This window comes from Gymnoscopelus microlampas (genome assembly GCF_963454915.1).
Source record: "Gymnoscopelus microlampas genome assembly, chromosome: 8".
In the NCBI taxonomy this organism is placed as follows: Eukaryota; Metazoa; Chordata; class Actinopteri; order Myctophiformes; family Myctophidae; genus Gymnoscopelus; species Gymnoscopelus microlampas.
In genome coordinates this window covers 41,033,662-41,055,254 of record NC_139945.1, presented here as the reverse complement: position 1 = coordinate 41,055,254, position 21,593 = coordinate 41,033,662, and positions in this window count along the sequence as shown.

The window sequence follows — 21,593 nt, the reverse complement described above, 5'->3', positions numbered from 1 at the left end:
TAAGAACATATATTTTTATTTTATTTTTTCTATGTTCATAAAGTGCTCCAAGTGCTCAAAGTGAAAAGTGCAGCGACACACATTTAGGTCGTAGGACCATCGTCAGTGCAATTAAAGCTTCATCACGTCAGTCCACATCACATAATGACCGTAGTGTAGTGTAGTGTAGTGTAGTATGTGATGTGGATTTCTGTGTTGTCATTTGTGGGTAAAGCTTCATTATTCATGCCGGTCAATAGGCGAGGCACTGACGATGGTCCTTTGACCCAAACGTTTGCTGCTGCACTTTTCACTTTTAGCACTTGGAGCTCTTTATGAGCATGAACAAATAAAACACTAATATATTTTTTTAGTCTCTGTCTAAGGTGTTTTTCTTAAGGTTTTTGTGGAGTGAGTCTTTTCTTCAACCGGTTTTCCTTTTGTATAAAGATGTTAACATGGCTTCACATTTATGGTCTGTAATGATTAAATTATTACAAATTTCTAAATGTTTTTGTTTGGAAGAGTCAAGATTGTATTTCACACTTGTAAGTTCTGTGGATATTTTTGCTTTGTTTTTTTGATAAAAATATGATGTATTGTTTACCCGATGATTAAATGCATTATCAGGTTGTCATTCAAAAAAAAAAAGTTTAAAAAAAAAATCCACAGAGCTTTAAAAAGTGTTGAATAAAATAGTTTTTCCTTTAAAAACAATCTTAATTGTGAACTACATTTTGCTCATGTACAGAGCGTTAATCGATAGGGTTATGTTTTGATGTTGTAGATCTTTGATTTGATTGAATACTTTATTAACAGGTTTGGGGGGGGGAGGGGGTATTTACTCATGACTCAAGAAAATGTGTCCACGACCCACCATTGAGTCCCGACCCATAACTTGGGAAACAGCGGACCAGGGTCCAAATATATTTACTTAGTCTCTGTCTAAGGAGTTTTCCATAAGGTTTTTGTGGAGTGAGTCTTTTCTTCAATCGGTTTTTATTGTTTTTAAAGATGTTAACATAGCTACCCATTTATGGTCTGTAAATGATTACATTATTACAAATTTTAAAAATATAAAATTGGTTGGAGGAGTCAAGATTTTATTTCACACTTGTAAGTTTTGTGGACATTTTTGTTTTTTGATAACAAATATGATCTATATGTCATTTACCCGATTAAAAGCATTATCAGGTTTTTATTAAAACAAAGTAAAACAATGTCCACAGAGCTTTAAAAAGTGTTAAATAAAATAAAGTTCCTCTAAAAATGTCAATCTTAATTGTGAAACTTAATTACATGTTGCTCATGTACTTAATCCATAGGGTTAGGTTTTCATCTGCCGTAGTTGTAGATCTTTAATTAAATGTTCATGTACAGAGTGTTAATCCATAGGGTTATGTTTTCATCTGCTGTAGTTGTAGATCTTTGAAATGTGTAAATCAGTGGTTCTCAACCTTATTCTGGATCTGACCACTTAACATGGCAGCCGTGTTAAGTGGACAGATGGGTGGGCCTTTTCAGATCATGCTTTAAAGACCAATCAATCCATTGGTACTAACTTAGTATAAATTATTTATTTATTTAAATATTTTTTTTTATATTAAATCTTAATGTTTTTGCCAAATATTTAGGAGGAGAACCACTGGTTTAAATTTCAACTAAATGTAAGTTGTATGTTAAACAAATGATTCCCCTACTTTATGGAATTGCTTCTTTTTTAATTTACTTTATTTTAGTTTTACTTTAAATTAGTTTGAGCTTGTAGATCTTCACTCTTGTAGATTTTCATTATTTTCTTTTCTTTATGGAATTTCTTATTTAGCATTTTCCTAAATTACATTATTTTGAATGTTTTTCTTTATTTTTGTGACATTGATCTTGTAGATCGGCTATTTTCACATTGTATAATGTTTTTTGGACATCAACAATATTCCAATATGTCATATCTGCTCTATTCAGAACAAACCAATGTCATTTTCAAATGTATTTAATACATTACAATGTTCAATGAACCGTAATCCACAGGCCAATCACCTGCTGGAAGCTTTGATTGAATACTTTATTAACAGGTTCGGGGGAGGGGGGGGGGGTTATTTACTCATGACCCAAGAAAATGTGTCCACGACCCATTATTGAGTCCCGACCCATAACATGGGAAACAGTGGACCAGGGTCCATTTGTTGCCTTAAATGTATGAGGTTCTTTTGAAATATGAGAACTTTTTATTTCTGTAAATGTTTTATTTAAAAAAAATGTAGGAAACTAAAAGGAAAAAGAGGAAGATTTATAGACGGAGATTAAGAAAATCTATTTTTGTTTTATTTGTTTCATGATCATAAAGTGATCCAAGTGCTCAAAGTGAAAAGTGCAGCAACACACATTTAGGTCATAGGACCATCGTCAGTGCTATATCATCAGATCTAATCATTTGCGGTTAAAGCTTCATTACGTCAGTCCACATCACATAATGACCATAGTGTATGTCTGGTGTAGTGTAGTGTAGTGTAGTATGTGATGTGGATTTATGTCTTGTATCATTTTGCGTAATTTGATTTGCGTCTCGTCATATCATTTCACGTCACTTATAATTCATTTGCAGGTAAGTCTTCATGTCAGTCCACATCACATATGACCATAGGCGCTGTATGTGATGTGGATTTATGTGTTGTCATTTGCGGGTAAAGCTTCATTATTCACAGCGGTCAGTAGGCGATGCACTGACGATGGTCCTTTGACCCAAACGTTTGCTGCTGCACTTTTCACTTTTAGCACTTGGAGCTCTTTATGAGCATAAAAAAATAAAACACTAATATATTTACTTAGTCTTTGTCTAAGGAGTTTCCATAAGGTTTTTGTGGAGTGAGTCTTTTCTTCAACCGTTTTTTATTTTTTATAAAGATGTTAACATGGCTACCCATTTATGGTCTGTAAATGATTACATTATTACAATTTTCAAAAATATAAAATTGGTTGGAGGAGTCAAGATTTTATTTCACACTTGTAAGTTTTGTGGACATTTTTGTTTTTTGATAACAAATATGATCTATATGTCGTTTACCTGATTAAAAGCATTATCAGGTTTTTATTAAAACAATGTCCACAGAGCTTTAAAAAAGTGTTAAATAAAATGAAGTTTGTCTAAAAATGTCAATCTTAATTGTGAAACTTAATTACATGTTGCTCATGTACTTAATCCATAGGGTTAGGTTTTCATCTGCCGTAGTTGTAGATCTTTAATTAAATGTTCATTTCTGCTGTAGTTGTAGATCTTTGAAATGTGTAAATCAGTGGTTCTCAACCTTATTCTGGATCTGACCACTTAACATGGCAGCCGTGTTAAGTGGACAGATGGGTGGGCCTTTCCAGAGCATGCTTTAAAGACCAATCAATCCATTGGTACTAACTTAGTATAAATTATTTATTTATTATAACTTTTTTATATTAAATCTTAATGTTTTTGCCAAATATTTAGGAGGAGAACCACTGGTTTAAATTTCAACTAAATGTAAGTTGTATGTTAAACAAATGATTCCCCTACTTTATGGAATTGCTTTTCTTTTTTTAATTTACTTTATGAAATTAGTTTGAGCTTGTAGATCTTCACTCTTGTAGATTTTCATTATTTTCTTTTCTTCATGGAATTTCTTATTTAGCATTTTCTTAAATTACATTATTTTGAATGTTTTTCTTTATTTTGTGACATTGATCTTGTAGATCGGCTATTTTCACTTTTTATAATGTTTTTTGGACATCAACAATATTCCAATATGTCATATCTAATCCATTCAGAACAAACCAATGTCATTTCAAATGTATTTAATACATTACAATGTTCAATGAACCGTAATCCACAGGCCAATAACCTGCTGGAAGCTTTGATTGAATACTTAATTAACAGGTTGGGGGGGGGGGGGGGTTATTTACTCATGACCCAAGAAAATGTATCCACGACCCATTATTGAGTCCCGACCCATAACTTGGGAAACAGTGGACAAGGGTCCATTTTGTTCCATGTTTCCTTAAATATATGAGGTTCCTTTGAAAAATAACGTTTTATTTCTGTACATTTCTTTCTTTTTTTTTATTGTAGGAAACTAAAAGGAAAAAGAGGAATATTTACTGACTGTAGCTGGTCTCAAAAACAAAGCAAAACTGGCAGAAAAAAAGACTCCTTCCACAAACTCCTTAGACGGAGACAAAGAAAAGCTATTTTTATTTTATTCGTTTCATGATCATAAAGTGCTCCAAGGGATCAAAGTGAAAAGTGCAGTAGCAAACATTTAGGTCATAGGACCATCGTCAGTGCTATATCATCAGATCTAATCATTTGCGGTTAAAGCTTCATTACGTCAGTCCACATCACATAATGACCATAGTGTATGTCTGGTGTAGTGTAGTGTAGTGTAGTATGTGATGTGGATTTATGTCTCGTTTCATTTTGCGTAATTTGATTTGCGTCTCGTCTTATCATTTCACGTCAATTCAGTCATGTGCAGGTAAGTCTTCATCACGTCAGTCCACATCACATATGACCATAGGCGCTGTATGTGATGTGGATTTATGTGTTGTCATTTGCGGGTAAAGCTTCATTATTCACGGCGGTCAGTAGGCGAGGCACTGACGATGGTCCTTTGACCCAAAAGTTTGCTGCTGCACTTTTCACTTAGCTCTTGGAGCGCTTTATGAGCATGAACAAATAAAATGCAAATATATTTTCTTAATCTCTGTCTAAGGAGTTTTCCTTAAAGTTTGTGTGGAGTGAAAACATGGCTACCTATTTATGGCCTGTTCATGAATTTTCCATGGCCAGTCATTTGGGATCAATAAAAGTAGGACAAAAGTCTGTTGTTCTAGTCCGGACTTGTCCTTTAACATGGCAACCTTGTTAAGTGGATAAACTAAATTGGTAAATGGATGAACTGTGACGGGATAGATGAGGGACGTCAGCAAGAGTTTTTTGTTGTGCAAATATTAATTTGAATATCTGTTAGTTTATTGTATCTTATCTGTATTTTGTTTTAGTTTTTCTCCTTTTTTATTGTAATGTTAATTATTGACATGTATTTTGGGTTATTGTTTTCCTGTTTTCTTCTTGGTCGTCATGACTTCATAGGCTTGTCAAAATTACATAATAGCATTAGTCTTGGATATGGATGATATCATTGGAAATTATGTAATATTTGCACAAAAACTATTTCAGTTGTAATGTATGTTTTGTTTTAACTTCCATTTACTGTATTTGAATGTGATTGTATTCTATGTATGTGTTTACCTTGTTTATTGTGAGTCACTCTGGACAAAGAGTATAGATGAATATCTACATTGAAAATTGTGAAGTGACTTTACTGTTGAAATGTAAATGAGTGAATGTTACCATGATTTGTAAATAACAACATAAAAACAAAGGCTCTGGTGTGGTTCTCCTGGTTTACCGGGATGGGGTTCAATTCCCTGCAGTGCCCTACTCATAGTGTTGTATTTACCATTTTATATTGTCTGTTTTATTTATGTTCATAGTGTTGTATTTACCCTTTATGGTTTTATGTTTTATTCTTTATGTTCATTGTGTTGTATTTACCCTTACATGGTTTGTTTAATTCTTTGTTCATAGTGTTGTATTTCCCCTTATGTGGTTTATTTTATCTTTATGTTCATAATGTTGTATTTACCCTTACATGGTTTGTTTTATTCTTTATGTTCATTGTGTAGGGTTGGGATCCTTCATTATCATTATAATTGTTGATGACCAAATGGACCATTACAGGTCTGTAACTCTAGTGTACAAAGGTCTGTAACTTGTGTACAAATGGAACCAAATGGACCCGTTATGGTGGTCCTTGAAACGTACAAGTGTGAGGACCACTGGTATTGTAATGGTTTATCAGACGCAGGGGCGGCCATAGCTGAATGGTTAGTGAGCCCGCCTAGGGGGCCAGAGGCCCTGGTTGCCCCAGGTTCGATTCCAGGTCATGTCAGCATATGTGTCGATGAAATGAAATTTGTCCCTGAGCAAGACTCTTAACCCCTAATTGCTCACAGGTTCTCATTGGAAACAAGACCGCAAGGACTTTCATGAACGACCTGTTAAAAGGAATTATCCTTATCCTTATCCTTATCCTAACGTGAAGTCCACACACCAGCTCTTACAGTGTGATGGATACGGTTCCAAATGCTAACGCAGCTACAAGCTCTTAGCCTGTCTCAAAGTGGGGTCCTTGGGGGGATTTCAGGGGGTTCCCAGCTAGAGTAGTTAAGGTAGCATCATAAGCATTTTAACCACTTTACCCATTTACTAGAGTCTCGGGGGACTACGCCCCCCGAGACCCCAGCCGTTGTGCGGGGCTTTGCGTTCGGTGGCGCCTACGTGTGTCTGTCTTTGTGTTAGTGTCGCTGTAGCACAGAGTGGGCATTAAGATGGGATGTATGCTCCTTTAAGGGAGGTGGATCGTGGGATTCTGTTGTTTGCAAAGAGGCGTTGTGAATATTGGCTCATTGCAGACTCACCTTATTGCCACCTGATCGTGTGAGTGAGTGTTGTGTGTACGTAGGGCGGAATAGCTTGCGAGGTTGTGTGCTTTTTTGTTTGCTACTGGGCCTTGCATAGGAATGGATATTTTGAAAAGATGTGTTGTGATGACATGTGAAAAGGAAGTGCAATAATGTGAGATAAATGACATAGACGGAATTGCATGTGACGAAGTGAGGAGTTTATTTGCATGAGATTTTGTATTTGTAGAAAATGATGTAGGAGTGAGCAGGTGTTGCAGACAGTGGCAACGTTCTGAGGACGACAGCTTGTCATGGCTGGGCCTGCGGAATGGGAGAGAAGGAGAAGGCAGGAGTCAAGCACGCAGTCTGGCATGTCCATCAGGGAACAGGTGAAACGTAAGCTAGTGGTGTATTAGTGAAGTGGTGAGCATGAAGTGGTCTGCATCGGTGATGTAGGTCAATGAGATATGGCACAGGTGACAATGCAACAGATGTACCTAATTTGTGAAGGAGTACTTCCCCATGAAGGAATGTTGTGAGGGATGCAGTTTCCATTGATGGCATTCATGGCAGAGCCTGCAGAATGGGAGAAAGGCAGGAAGAAGGACATAATGTGGATGGCCAGCATAGAGTATGTAACAGTAAAGGAAGCGTCTTTTGTGTGAAGTGGTAGGCCTTGACAATTATGTAGTGCAAGCATAAATGACACATGGAAGAATGCAACAGATGTACCTCAATGGAGAAGAAGCAGATGTCCATGATGAAAGGAAGTTGGCACGTCATCAGGTTCCAGAGATTGGCAACGCAGGGCCTGCAGAATGGGAGTGAAAGAGCAGCCAGTAATCAACCACACAATGTGACATGTTGAAGAGGGATTATGTGAAAGGAAAGGCAGTGATATGTGTGTGTGAAGTGTTAAGCAGCAGCACTGTTAGTTATGTGGATTTATGAGAAAGGAATGTAACAATGCATGAACCTTGCCTCAAGGGGGACGAAGCAGTAGTCCAGGAAAGAAGCTGCAAGGCCGGCAGGTGGCGCAGGTTGTCATGAGAGGCTCTGCAGAATGGCTGAATGGCAGCGGTGACTTTGATGACAGCGGTTGTGGTGCTGTGTGATGAGCAGAAGGGGGTTGTGACCTATGTGGTGCCAGAAGTTGTTGGAACAGTGCGGGATAAAAGTGTATCCCTGTATCACAACGACTTTGGCAACCACCAATTAGTCAGCTCATCGTCACGTTGATTAGGGGGGAAAACTGTAGTAATAGTAGTGTTTTCAAGTGGATTGTTTGTTTGACGGGGGGCCACTGCAGGTGGTGGAGGACTGCTGTGAGATGGTCTCTGGAACGGGCGCTGGTGTGCGGGCAAGGCAGTGAAATGTCTGTGAAGTGGTAATTTGCGTCATTGTCAGCAGCACTTATGTAGATGAATGAGAAATGGCACATGTGACAATGCAGCAGACGTACCTCTTTGTGAAGGAGCACTTGACCATGAAGGGAAGTTGCAACGGGCTGAGGTTACACAGATAGTCATCCATGACAGAGGCTGCAGAATGGGAGAAATGGAGAAGGCGGGAAGGAAGCACACAATGTGAGACGTCCACTATGGATCATGTGACAGTGAAGACAGTGATTTGTGTTTGAAGCGGTAGGTATTGTCAATTATGTAGAGCAATTACAAATGGCACATGGAAGAATGCAAGACTTTTACCTCAATGTGGAAGAAGCACTTGTTTGAAAACCACATTTTCAGTGTGGTATGTCTGGTGCGGAATGGCAAACGTCATGGCTGCTGGGTCACCCGTCCTTGAACTGGCAACATAAAGCTGTCCGTGGCTGAAGACAGGGGACTGTAGCCAGACTCCCACTCTTCTGAGGGTCTGCCCTTGGGACTTGTTGATGGTGGTGGCAAAAGCAGTGCGGATCGGAAACTGTCGTCTGGCCCAGTCAAAAGGGAACTGTCCAGCTTCAGGAAGGAACTTGATGCGAGGGATCAAGACTTCCTTTTGTGTGGCTGCGATTGTGCACAGCAGGAGCTTGTTGTTGAGGGACCTCTGGAAGAAGAGTTTGGTGCCATTGCACAGTCCGTCTTTAGGGCTGATGTTGCGGAGTAGCATCAAGGGCATTCCAGGCTTGAGGGTGATGATGTGGCGGGGAAATCCACTGGGGCAGAGGGTGTTGAGATATTCGATGGTGAAGCGCATAACATCTTGGTAGTCCACCAGGGTGTCAGCACTGGTGAGCTTGGTAGCCATACCTGGCATCCAGGTCTGCATGATGTCATTGATGGTGTCCACCTCTTTGTTGGTAGGGGCAAGCAGTGATCTGCCGTGCAGCCAGTCAGTGCGTGCGTAGTTGGTAGGCAAGTCTGGAAACACTGTGTTGCAAAATTCTTTCATGGATGTGGCCTCTGCGACGTTGTTGCGATCTGTGTTAGGTTGAATGTGGAAACGCATGCTTTCAGGGATGGAGACGAAGTCGTTGGCATCATTTGCTGTGCCATCGCCATGGCTGAGGGTCCACGTGTCGAAGTTCTCCAGACGTGGGTCTCCACTGGCCTTGACGCGCATGTTTTCTGTGAGGGAGAAGATGGAGAATTTTTCCCAGAGTGTGGAATTGTTCAGGCAGCTGTCTATAATCTGGCCCTCATTGGCCCCTCGAATCACTGGGAGACACTGTCGGAAGTCACCTGCCAAGACAATAATTTTGCCACCAAATGGAGTGTTTGGCTTCTGGAGTAGGTCTTGCAGTGAGCGGTCAAGTGCCTCTAGCAGGTGGCGGTGCATCATGGTGGCTTCATCAATCAGCAGGAGGCGTGAGCGGCGTAGTAGTTTGGCCAGGCTGCTCTGTGCTGTGATGTTCAAGGTAGTGTTCTTTGTGAGGTGGAGAGGAGCTTTCAGGCGCGAATGGAGTGTTCTGCCGAGGTGAAGGAGTTGGGCTGCAATGCCAGTGGTGGCCATGGCAAGGGCAATGCAGCCACCTGGTTCCAGACTCCGCACTGCATCTAGGAGGGCATTGAGCAGGAAGGTTTTACCGCAGCCTCCACGTGCAGATATGAAGACTTGTAGGCTTTGTTGTTGTGTGATAGCTGACATGACTGTGTCGTAAATCTGTTGTTGTGCTGTAGTGAACTTTGGTATTGTTGCCTCCACAGTGGCGGAGATCTCGCGCACATCTCCCATGGACAGTGGCCTTTTCAGCATCAGTCATTGGTTCCAGGAAAACGTCGTGGAGGTCCTGGTGATGTGACTGGAGTGAGGCTTGTAGATCCACTCGGACCATGGTTTTCAGCTGGTCCTCAGTGAAGGAGAGATTCCTACGCTGTGCGCTTGAGATCATCAGTCCACTGTGACCAGTTGTCGTTGAACAGTGTTTTGGGGTCAGCTGGTTGGCAGAAGAGGAGGATGATTACGAATAAGAGACGAATCTGTGGGCACAGCTGTGTGATTGCAGCCTCAGTGAGGACAGTGGCCCACTCGTTGTCATCATCCAATAGGCCGAGCTCCCTGCACACTTCCTTGTAGGTTTCCAGGGTCCTGCCATTGAGGGAGTAGAGGTCGTCAAAACTTGTTTTCCCTCTGCAGTGGTCATGGTGGAGTAGCATTCTCAAGTAGAAGACGTCGCCTGCCACGGGGTTGACGGTGTGGACCCGACTGCCTTTTTTTTCTGAGCTTCCATTTTTTGGTTTGTGGTAGGTAGGTGTATTTCTGAGGCATGTCAACATAGCGCGGCATGGTTGTAGGCTCGAAGTGTGGACCTGCGAGGGCTTTCTGTTTGTCATTGTTGTCGAAGAAAGCAGTCAACTCTGTGGCCCTCTCCTGCTGCACCACAGTCTCCTCATGACCATGGGCAAAATAGACTTGCTGCTGCTCTTTCAGATGCAGGCGGAGGGCTTTGACAGGAGGGTGGTTCTTTGATATGTTGAAGGAGAAGAGTTTCCAGCAGGCCTCACTGGATCCAACTGACCGCATGTCCACATACTCGCGAATCTCATCACGTGCCGGTTGGACGCCATCCGCTTCAGCAGATACCATTGCACGGCCAGGCCCTTTGGCAGGCAAATGTAGATAGGGGTGTGGGTGGAGAGAGTAGTACAGTACATGCAGGCGTTGCATGTTGGTGTGTATGTAGTGTGGTGTGCTGTTTGTGGAGGGGGAAGCAGTGTATTAGTTATAGGGCATGTGTGAAATGACTCTGCCGTCATGTGGAATGTGAAGTGCATGGAAGTGCAGATGAGGGGCAACTGAGGAGCAGAGATAAGGGCAAAGAGGGCTGTGTGTTGCAGACAGAACATGCACACACACACACACGCACACACGCAATGCACAGGGAGACACATACCCAGACTGTGTGCATGTATGTGGTGTGTGAGTATAGGGTGTATGACAGTGCAGTGGAGAGAATGTGTGCAAGAGTGGAGAAGAGCATAAGTGTTTGTTTTGGAGACAGCTGCAAGGAAGGTTGTGCTGTGGCTGCAGCCTGGCGCAAAAGTCTCAAGGAGCGTCTCGGTGTGTTGGGCTGCGGATGGTGCTGCTGGCAGCGTGTGTTCTTTGCGAGGAGTTGAGCTGAGAAGTGAAGACAGTTGGCTATGAAGTAGTGTGAGGAGCAATTATGCAGTGTGGATGAGAGGTGCGTGAATTGGCAGTAAGGCAGTCTGTGTGATGTAAGTGATAGATATTGGGGGCTGGTGTAGTAGGTAGCTAGTGTTCAGTGTGAAGATGTACATAGGAATGAGGGGTGGAGACGGAAAGAATTGCACACACATGTATGTTGCGGTGTATATAGTGTGTGGTGCTGTTTGTGGAGGTGAAGCAATGTGAAGGTGAAAGGCAATGAGGGCAAAGAGTGTGATGTGAAGGCCAATGCAACAGCAGAGGACGTCCACCTGAGGACAACAGATGTGCGCAAGGACGTCTGTGTCGTGCAGACAATAGAGTGGAACACAGACACTCTGTGTGACAGAGAGACACAGACACACACACACACACACACACACACACACACACACACACACACACACACACACACACACACACACACACTGCCACACAGACAGACACACACACACACACACACACACACACACACACACACACACACACACACACACACACACACACACACACACACACACACACACACACACACACACACAGAGACACACACACGCGCACACACAGACACACAGGCTGTAGTTGTGTGTGCATGGTGGTGATGTGAAAGAGTAGGTAGTACATGGATGACAGTGGACTGCATGAGTGGAAGTAATGAGAATTGCATTAGGCAGTACCTTGCTTGTGAGGCAGCTGCAAGGAAGGGCCTGCTGTGTGTGCAGCGTGCTCCGGTGTGTGGTGACTGTGTTGATGGTGTTGGTGTTGTTCTGTGCCAGTAGGCAGGTGTGTGCTGAGGCGATTGGGTTGATGGTCTGCACCTAATAATGGAAGACAGTTGAGGTGGATATATTTGTTGCATTGGAAAGGCAAGTAAAGGCATCAATGAGCAATGTGTTTTTGACACGGTAGGTGTACTGTGGAAGAGAAGTAGGTGAGGGTGATGTGGTGAGGATGTGAAATAAAGAGGTCCCTGAAGTGAAGAGAATGTGTTGGAGGTCAATGTAATAGCATGAGTCATCACCTGTGGCATGGGGCTGGGTGAATGTGCGTGTCCGTGTGTCTGGCGGCTGTTGCTGGTCGTGCGGGTGTGTGTCCTTTGCGAGGAGTTGAGCTGGGAAGTGAAGATAGTTAGAGATGAGGTAGTGGAATGAGCAGTAATGGCATGTGGATGTGCTTATTGCAAGGGCGGCTGCGTGTTGCAGACGATAAAGGGCCACGCACATAGACAGACACACAGACTGGCAGTGTTCCTCTGTGTGCATGTTGGTGATGTGAGGGAAAAGGTTGTACATATGCTTTTGCGAAGAGAATGGCTGGAAGTTTGGGAATGCAGTAAAGTCTACCTTGGCTGTCAGGCAGCTACAATGAAGGGGTGTGAAGCTGGCGTTGTGGTGTGGCATCATGACCGGCATCTGAGAAGTGATGTGGCATGTACAGTATATGAGGTACACATTGGATGAAAAGGATTAAGTGCAGGTGGGAGACGTGGCGTGCTTTGGGTGGACATAGAATGTGCGAGAAGGTGAGTGTAGTCATGATGGGAAAGTGTGCGCCAGTAATGAGCAGTAATGCGATATATGTGAATCAGTGAGACAAAAGAAGTGGTGGTGTGTTGTTGTGCTGGGCAGAGCATATGTTGGTGATGAGAGATTATAGGTGGGAAATAGTGTAGAGTGGAAAGACTGCATGGAAGGGATGAGGACAACAGAAGTCATCACCTTGGCTGTCAGGCTGCTGCGGTGAAGGTGTGGGAGGTAGGGCTGGTGATGTGGACTCACTTCGTGCTTGTCAGCTGAGAAGTGAGGTATGCATGTTAATAGTTGTTGAATAGGATTGACTGCATGTGTGGTGACACACACACACACACATATGTATGCATAGTGGCTGTGGCATGATGTGTAATGCTATGCGCAAGGGAAGAGCTAAGGACATGCAATGGAGGGGACTGCATAGTGAAAGAGACGTACAGAGAAGGTGGTGAAATGGAAGTACTGCATTACCTGATGTGTGTGGCAAGTGTGGCCGCTTGCGTCGTCTAGCCAATGCAGGCCTTTTCCTTTTCATGACTGCCAGACAATGTGACGGTCTCAAGCAGGAGTGGGGTGGTTGTAGGTAAACTGTGAAATAGGGAACATTGTGAGGCAGTGTAAGTGTGGTGTGACACCTTGTGAGGGCAAATGAAAATGTAATAACGGTGTGTACAATACAGCTGCGTTCCTCATTTGCTGTGCAAAGTGCTGTGGCCAACGAGAAGCAGCAAAAGGCACAATAGGATTGACAACGTAAAAGAGGGCCGAAGAAAACAATGTCTTGAAAGTAATGGGTCCAAGACAACATAACAGGCAGTGAGGCAAAGAGTGAAGAGATGAATTAGAACATAGAGAGTGGGAAGAGAGGAATGGAACTGAGTGCTAGACTGAAGGAAGAAGTGTTGGCGTGTGCTTAGAAACACACGTGCAGTAAGTGGGGCCACAGACAGCGTGTGAGGTGATGGGTGTGTATGGCGTTGTTGTGATTCAGTTAGATGGAGACATGGTGGCAGTTGTGGTGCGCAACGGCTCCTTAGTATAGTTTTGTGTGTGAAGAAGTTGTATTGAATGATGTACTGCCTTGGCATGAGATGACATTACATTGTTGGTATGTGAAGGCGTGATAGCATGTGAAACATGTGTAGTGGCAGTGTGTTAAAGAGCAGTGTGCTGAGGTGGTTTGTAAACATGTTATGGCATTAATGTTAGCAGTCATGAAATACAGGGGAAAAAAGCAGCATCCGTTTAGAAAACAATCATACATGTGCATAGAAAGAGTGTGAATTAGCATGGAGAAAATGCGAGGTTGTGAAAAGCATGGAGATAAGATGGGAAGATGAAAGAAAGAGGTGAAAACGTGAGTGTTAAAAAGGCATTACACATTACATTGTTGGTTTGTGAAGGCGTGATAGCATGGGAAAAATTTGTTGTGGCGTTGTGTGAAAGTGGTGTGTGCTGTGGTGCTTTGTAAACATGTTATGGCATGAATGTGAAGAGGCATGAAATAGAGGCAAAAGAACGTGCATCCGTTGTAAAGACAATCGTACATGTGCAATAGAAAGGGTGTGAATTAGCATGGGGAAAAGGCAGCGTTGTAAAAAGCATACACATAAAGCGAAGATGAAAGAAAGAGGTGAAAACATGTGTTAAAAAAGCATTGCAAAGTGCATTGTGTATGTGAGTGTAAAGAAAGGCTCCATACTAGAGAGTGGGCTCAACTGGGGAGATCTTGAAAGAACCGCTAAGAACCGAGTGAAATGGAGGACACTTAAGTCAAGTAAGTCAAGACTTATGTTGTAAACGAAAGTGGTAGCACTTTACAATAATGACCCGTTATAAAGCATTTATAAACGTTTATAAGTAGTTTGTAGGCTATTAACAAATCATTAACAACCTGTTTGTTGACATTCGGAAATGATTACTAAAACCTTTATAACTACAGTTACAAATCATTTGTAAAGTATTAGTAAGTAGTGAACTATTCATGAATAAGCCATTTATATACATCTGTAAAAGATTATTAAATAATTTGTAACGACCCATTCTAAAGCATTTATAAACGTTTATAAGCAGTTTGTAGACTATTAACAAATCATTAACAACCTGTTTATTGACATTCGTAAATGATTACTAAAACCTTTATAACTACGGTTACAAATCATCTATAAAGGTATTAGTAACTATTCATGAATAAGCCATGTATAATACATCTGTAAATGATTATTAAATCATTTGTAACTGATGTTACATAATATATACAAGCTATTGGTAGCTTGTTCATGTTTAACATATGCTTTGTTAAACATTCCTAAAGTATCTATAAATCCTTAGTACATGTTATTATGTGCCCTATAGTAAAGTGAAGACAGTTCATCATTTACAACCGTCTGTTAATGTGTTTGTTCATGTTTAACATGCTTTGTAAAACATTCCTAAAATATCTATAAATCCTTTGTACATGTTATTATGTGCCCTACAGTAAAGTGAAGACAGTTCATCATTTATGACTGTCTGTTAATGTGGACTTTCTCCTTACCTGTTGCAAACTACCTGGCTTTCATGAATGCAGACACCAAACAATTACTAGAATTATCATTCATGTTAAGCAAATGATGCGTAAGACATTCGTAAAGAGTATGTAAACCATTTGTGGTGTTAGGGACCAAAAACGTCACTACAAAGTACTACCAATCAACTCTAAATTGCCTGAAACGTACTCCTAACAGGTTTTTGGGGGGACGATTTTGGCCTCCACACTTAGTGATTATTTCGGATTTAACTTTCGTTTCGGTGGTGACCAACTTTCGTTTCGTTTCGTTAGTTTGATTACAAAATGTAAGTTGTGTAAAAAATAATCTGACTATACTAAGTTGTTATTTGTTTGTTTAAGTCAGGCTATACTCTACTCAGAGTCATAAGTTTACAAAATGTACTAAAGTACAGTGAACGTCTGTGCGGTTTGTCTTCATCACTGAAAATAACGTACATGTAAACTGATGTCATGTGCAGTTGGGGTGAAGAAACACAACCATTTCACTCCTAATAATACCTATTTGATTTGACATCCTGACTTGCTGCTGGAGCTGAGGCTTGAACCTGTTACCTGCGGCTCACTAGTCAGTGACTCTATCCATTCACCTACAGCTGTTTCCTTGGAATCTGTGGTTCTGAAACGTTTTGTTGTCAACCCCCCAAATTGACATGTATTTGGGCAGTGGACCCCAATGTGAAAAGATGTAGTGTCAGGGCCCCCCATGAAAAAGATTTATATTTATGCTGTAACACATTTTTTAAAAGTTATTTGTCTTGTTTGTTGTTCAAGTCAAAGCACCAGGAAGGCTGTACTTGTCAGCCATCTGTTAGCTCAATGGGTTGAGACGCAGTATTCATGATCCAGAGGCCATGAGTTCAAATCCCATTGATGTCTTTCCTATGATTCTTTCCTTTGCAGACTGGCTTCCAGAAGATCAACTGAAAACTACCAGGAAGGCTATATTTGTCATCCAACTGTTAGCTCAATGGGTTGAGACGCAGTATACATGATCCAGAGGCCATGAGTTCAAATCCCATTGATGTCTTTCCTATGATTCTTTCCTTTGCAGACTGGCTTCCAGAAGATCAACTGAAAACTACCAGGAAGGCTGTACTTATCAGCCATCTGTTAGCTCAATGGGTTGAGACGCAGTATTCATGATCCAGAGGCCATGAGTTCAAATCCCATTGATGTCTTTCCTTTGCAGACTGGCTTCCAGAAGATCAACTGAAAACTACCAGGAAGGCTGTACTTGTCAGCCATCTGTTAGCTCAATGGGTTGAGACGCAGTATACATGATCCAGAGGCCATGAGTTCAAATCCCACTGGTGTCTTTACTGTGATGCTTTCCTTTGCAGACTAACTTCTAGAAAAAAAAGTTAAAACCACCCGGAAACCTGTAACTCTCATCCAACAGCTTAGCTCAACTGGTAGAGCGTCTGTCCAATAACATGACTTGACTTGAGTGGGTTCGATTCCCACTCGAGTCAAGTGTCCCCGGTAACTTGAGGCAACGGATAAATTGACTGATATCCTTAGAGATGCTTCCCTTTGCAGACTAACTTCTAGAAAAACAAGTTAAAACCACCAGGAAACCTGTAACTCTCAGCCAACAGCTTAGCTCAACTGGTAGAGCGTCTGTCCAATAACATGACTTGACCTGACTTGAGTGGGTTCGATTCCCACTCCGAGTCATGTGTCCCCGGTAACTTGGGGCAACGGATAAATTGACTGATATTCTTCGTGATGCTTCCCTTTGCAGAATAACTTCTAGAAAAACACGTTAAAACCACCAGGAAACCTGTAACTCTCAGCCAACAGCATAGCTCAACTGGTAGAGCGTCTGTCCAATAACATGACTTGACTGGGTTCGATTCCCACTCGAGGCAAGTGTCCCCGGTAACTTGGGGCAACGGATAAATTGACTGATATCCGTAGAATAACTTGTAGGCTCCAATATACCGGGGACTTGACGTTAGTGGGAATCGAACCCAGGACCGCTCGGTCCTGGGTTGAACTGGATTTGAACCAGCACACTCCTACAAGTTATTCTACGGATATCAGTCAATTTATCCGTTGCCCCAAGTTACCGGGGACACTTGACTCGAGTGGGAATCGAACCCACTCAAGTCAAGTCAAGTCATGTTATTGGACAGACGCTCTACCAGTTGAGCTATGCTGTTGGCTGAGAGTTACAGGTTTCCTGGTGGGTTTAACTTGTTTTTCTAGAAGTTATTCTGCAAAGGGAAGCATCACGAAGGATATCAGTCAATTTATCCGTTGCCCCAAGTTACCGGGGACACATGACTCGGAGTGGGAATCGAACCCACTCAAGGAAAGAATCATAGGAAAGACATCAATGGGATTTGAACTCATGGCCTCTGGATCATGAATACTGCGTCTCAACCCATTGAGCTAACAGATGGCTGACAAGTACAGCCTTCCTGGTAGTTTTCAGTTGATCTTCTGGAAGCCAGTCTGCAAAGGAAAGAATCATAGGAAAGACATCAATGGGATTTGAACTCATAGCCTCTGGATCATGTATACTGCGTCTCAACCCATTGAGCTAACAGTTGGATGACAAATATAGCCTTCCTGGTAGTTTTCAGTTGATCTTCTGGAAGCCAGTCTGCAAAGGAAAGAATCATAGGAAAGACATCAATGGGATTTGAACTCATGGCCTCTGGATCATGAATACTGCGTCTCAACCCATTGAGCTAACAGATGGCTGACAAGTACAGCCTTCCTGGTGCTTTGACTTGAACAACAAACAAGACAAATAACTTTTAAAAAATGTGTTAGAGCATAAACATAAATCTTTTTCATGGGGGGCCCTGACACTACATCTTTTCACATTGGGGTCCACTGCCCAAATACATGTCAATTTGGGGGGTTGACAACAAAACGTTTCAGAACCACAGATTCCAAGGAAACAGCTGTAGGTGAATGGATAGAGTCACTGACTAGTGAGCCGCAGGTAACAGGTTCAAGCCTCAGCTACAGCAGCAAGTCAGGATGTCAAATCAAATAGGTATTATTAGGAGTGAAATGGTTCTGTTTCTTCACCCCAACTGCACATGACAGCAGTTTTATATCAGTTTACATATACGTTATTTTCAGTGATGAAGACAAACCGCACAGACGTTCACTGTACTTTAGTACATTTTGTAAACTTATGACTCTGAGTAGAGTAAAATATCTATAAATCCTTAGTACATGTTATTATGTGCCCTATAGTAAAGTGAAGACAGTTCATCATTTACAACTGTCTGTTAATGTGACTTTCTCCTTACCTGTTGCAAACTACCTGGCTTTCATGAATGCAGATGCCAAACAATTACTAGAATTATCTTTCATGTTTAATGTATGATTCGTAAGACATTCGTAAAGAGTGTGTTGACCATTTGCTAACGTTATCATGGGCCTTGTTGTAAAGTGAAGACTATGCATTATTATTTCATGTTTAACAGTGATTAGTAAAACATGTGACATCAAAAAGTGGCAAAAGTAACGTTATATAGTATACAAGTATACAACAATTTATTAAGATATAAAATGTAGCAACTCTTGGCCACAGTACACACACTGACATTTAAACAAAGAAATTAATCACAACAGAATCACAGAGTAGCAGCTTGGAGCCTCTGCAGTCACCACCTCCCAGTGCAAGTTAGCTTTAGCTGCTAAGCTAAACTGCTAAGCATGGAGGACATTATTAGCCTACACATCAAAACAAACATTGTGGATACAAACAGCCACCATCAAAATACCCCCTAGTCATAATGCTACTTCATGTGTGTAAGATTAGCCATTTTATGTTACCTCGATCACCTGCAACAAAAAACACATAAAACATGAATTAGACATATTTCTGTCCAGTCTGCAACTGCATCACTGTTCACTTCCTCCCTAGTAGGCTACTGCAGGTGTAATGCAGGTAATCAGTGTGTTGCCAGATTTTGCAAAAGAAACAAGCGGACAGGTCTATGAAAACAAGCCCAAAAGAAGCAACTAGGCTCAGGCTCATGATAACGTCTGCAAATGGTTTACATACTCTTTACGAATGTCTTACGCATCATTTGCTTAACATGAATGATAATTCTAGTAATTGTTTGGTGTCTGAATTCATGAAAGCCAGGTAGTTTGCAACAGGTAAGGAGAAAGTCCACATTAGCAGACAGTCATAAATGATGAACTGTCTTCACTTTACTGTAGGGCACATAATAACATGTACAAAGGATTTATAGATATTTTAGGAATTTTTTACAAAGCATGTTAAACATGAACAAACACATTAACAGACAGTTGTAAATGATGAACTGTCTTCACTTTACTATAGGGCACATAATAACATGTACTAAGGATTTATAGATACTTTAGGAATGTTTAACAAAGCATATGTTAAACATGAACAAGCTACCAATAGCTTGTATATATTATGTAACATCAGTTACAAATGATTTAATAATCATTTACAGATGTATTATACATGGCTTATTCATGAATAGTTACTAATACCTTTATAGATGATTTGTAACCGTAGTTATAAAGGTTTTAGTAATCATTTACGAATGTCAATAAACAGGTTGTTAATGATTTGTTAATAGTCTACAAACTGCTTATAAATGTTTATAAATGCTTTAGAATGGGTCGTTACAAATGATTTAATAATCTTTTACAGATTTATATAAATGGCTTATTCATGAATAGTTCACTACTTACTAATACTTTACAAATGATGTGTAACTGTAGTTATAAAGGTTTTAGTAATCATTTACAAATGTCAACAAACAGGTTGTTAATGATTTGTTAATAGCCTACAAACTACTTATAAACGTTTATAAATGCTTTATAACGGGTCATTATTGTAAAGTGCTACCGACTTTTTTTTTGGTCCCTAACATTCATCGAGCTCTGGACTTAGTAATTTTTTTTCCGTTTCGGTAGTGACACAATGGTGTCACTACCGAAACGAAAAAAAAAATGTTCCCCCAAAAACCTGTTAAGAGTACGTTTCAGGCAATTTAAAGTTGATTGGTAGTGACTTTTTTTTTGGGCCCTAACATTCATCGAGCTCTGGACTTAGTAATTTTTTTTCCGTTTCGGTAGTGACACCATTGTGTCACTACCGAAACGAAGTTAAATCCGAAAAAATCACTAAGTGTGGAGGCCAAAATTGTTCCCCCAAAAACCTGTTAGGAGTACGTTTCAGGCAATTTAAAGTTGATTGGTAGTGACTTTTTTTTTGGTCCCTAACATTCATCAAGCTCTGGACTTAGTAAGTAGGGAACAAATCCTATCACAGACACATTTGGCGGCCACCCTGTAGTAACTCTGAGGACCCCCTAGGGGTCCTGGACCCTCTTTTGAAGACCTCTGGATTAAGACATTAAGACACAAAATAAACACATTATAAAAGGAGATTTAAATACAGTTAAATTGGAAGTTAAAACAGAAAGATAAGATAATAAAATAACAGTGGATAAGGATAATTCCTTTTAACAGGTCGTTCATGAAAGTCCTTGCGGGCTTGTTTCCAATGAGAACCTGTGAGCAATTAAGGGTTATGAGTCTTGCTCAGGGACGAATTTCATTTCATCGACACAAATGCTGACGTGGCCTGGAACCGAACCTGGGGCAACCAGGGCCTCGGGCTCCCTAGGCGGGCTCATTAACCATTCAGCTATGGCCGCCCCTGAAATTATAAATGAAATTAGAACTCAGTAAAAGCATAATGTTGCTCCTTCTTTCAAATCTGTTCACCCTCTTCCACACCAATGCTTTATACTAAGTTATAGGAGGATTTCTAGTGCAAGAGGGCTTCTAATTGCACTTTGGCTGAAGGACCATTACCCTTGAAATAATAACCAATTTCTTTGCTAGTTACATTTTAAACTATATCTACCTCTTCACATGAGATAACAAAGCTGAAGCAGCCTCCCATTGCAAAACTCACTATCAATCCAAAACAAAATCCTATACCAATTAAGTATTATTATCTGGTCGAGCTCACTTTTTATACAGTACAAAATCACACAGAAACTTCTGTCACTCTGGATGTGAGCGCCAGCAAACTGAATACACAATCAATAAATTAATTTATTAAATTAGTCAAAACCATCAAAGGAACAAATAAATGCTGTTTAATATCGCTGCTGTTGTACAGGAACCTTGTATCTCCATATATAAACTTTTTATGTTTTTCGTTAATTGATGCCCTATGACACAAGAGTGTCACACAAAAGTAGTGTAATTAGCAGATCTACAAACTCACAATAAGTTGTGAATCAACGTGTTGTGAGATTGTATTTTAGTCTATTTTCAAAATGTTTAAATGTTTTCATAAAAGAATAAAAAACAAACGGTTTTGGACATTCCACCCGACAGCAACGATTTACAGTATCAGCTATCAGGCAGCATCCAAAATAATTTGACACCTAGATCATAGTCTC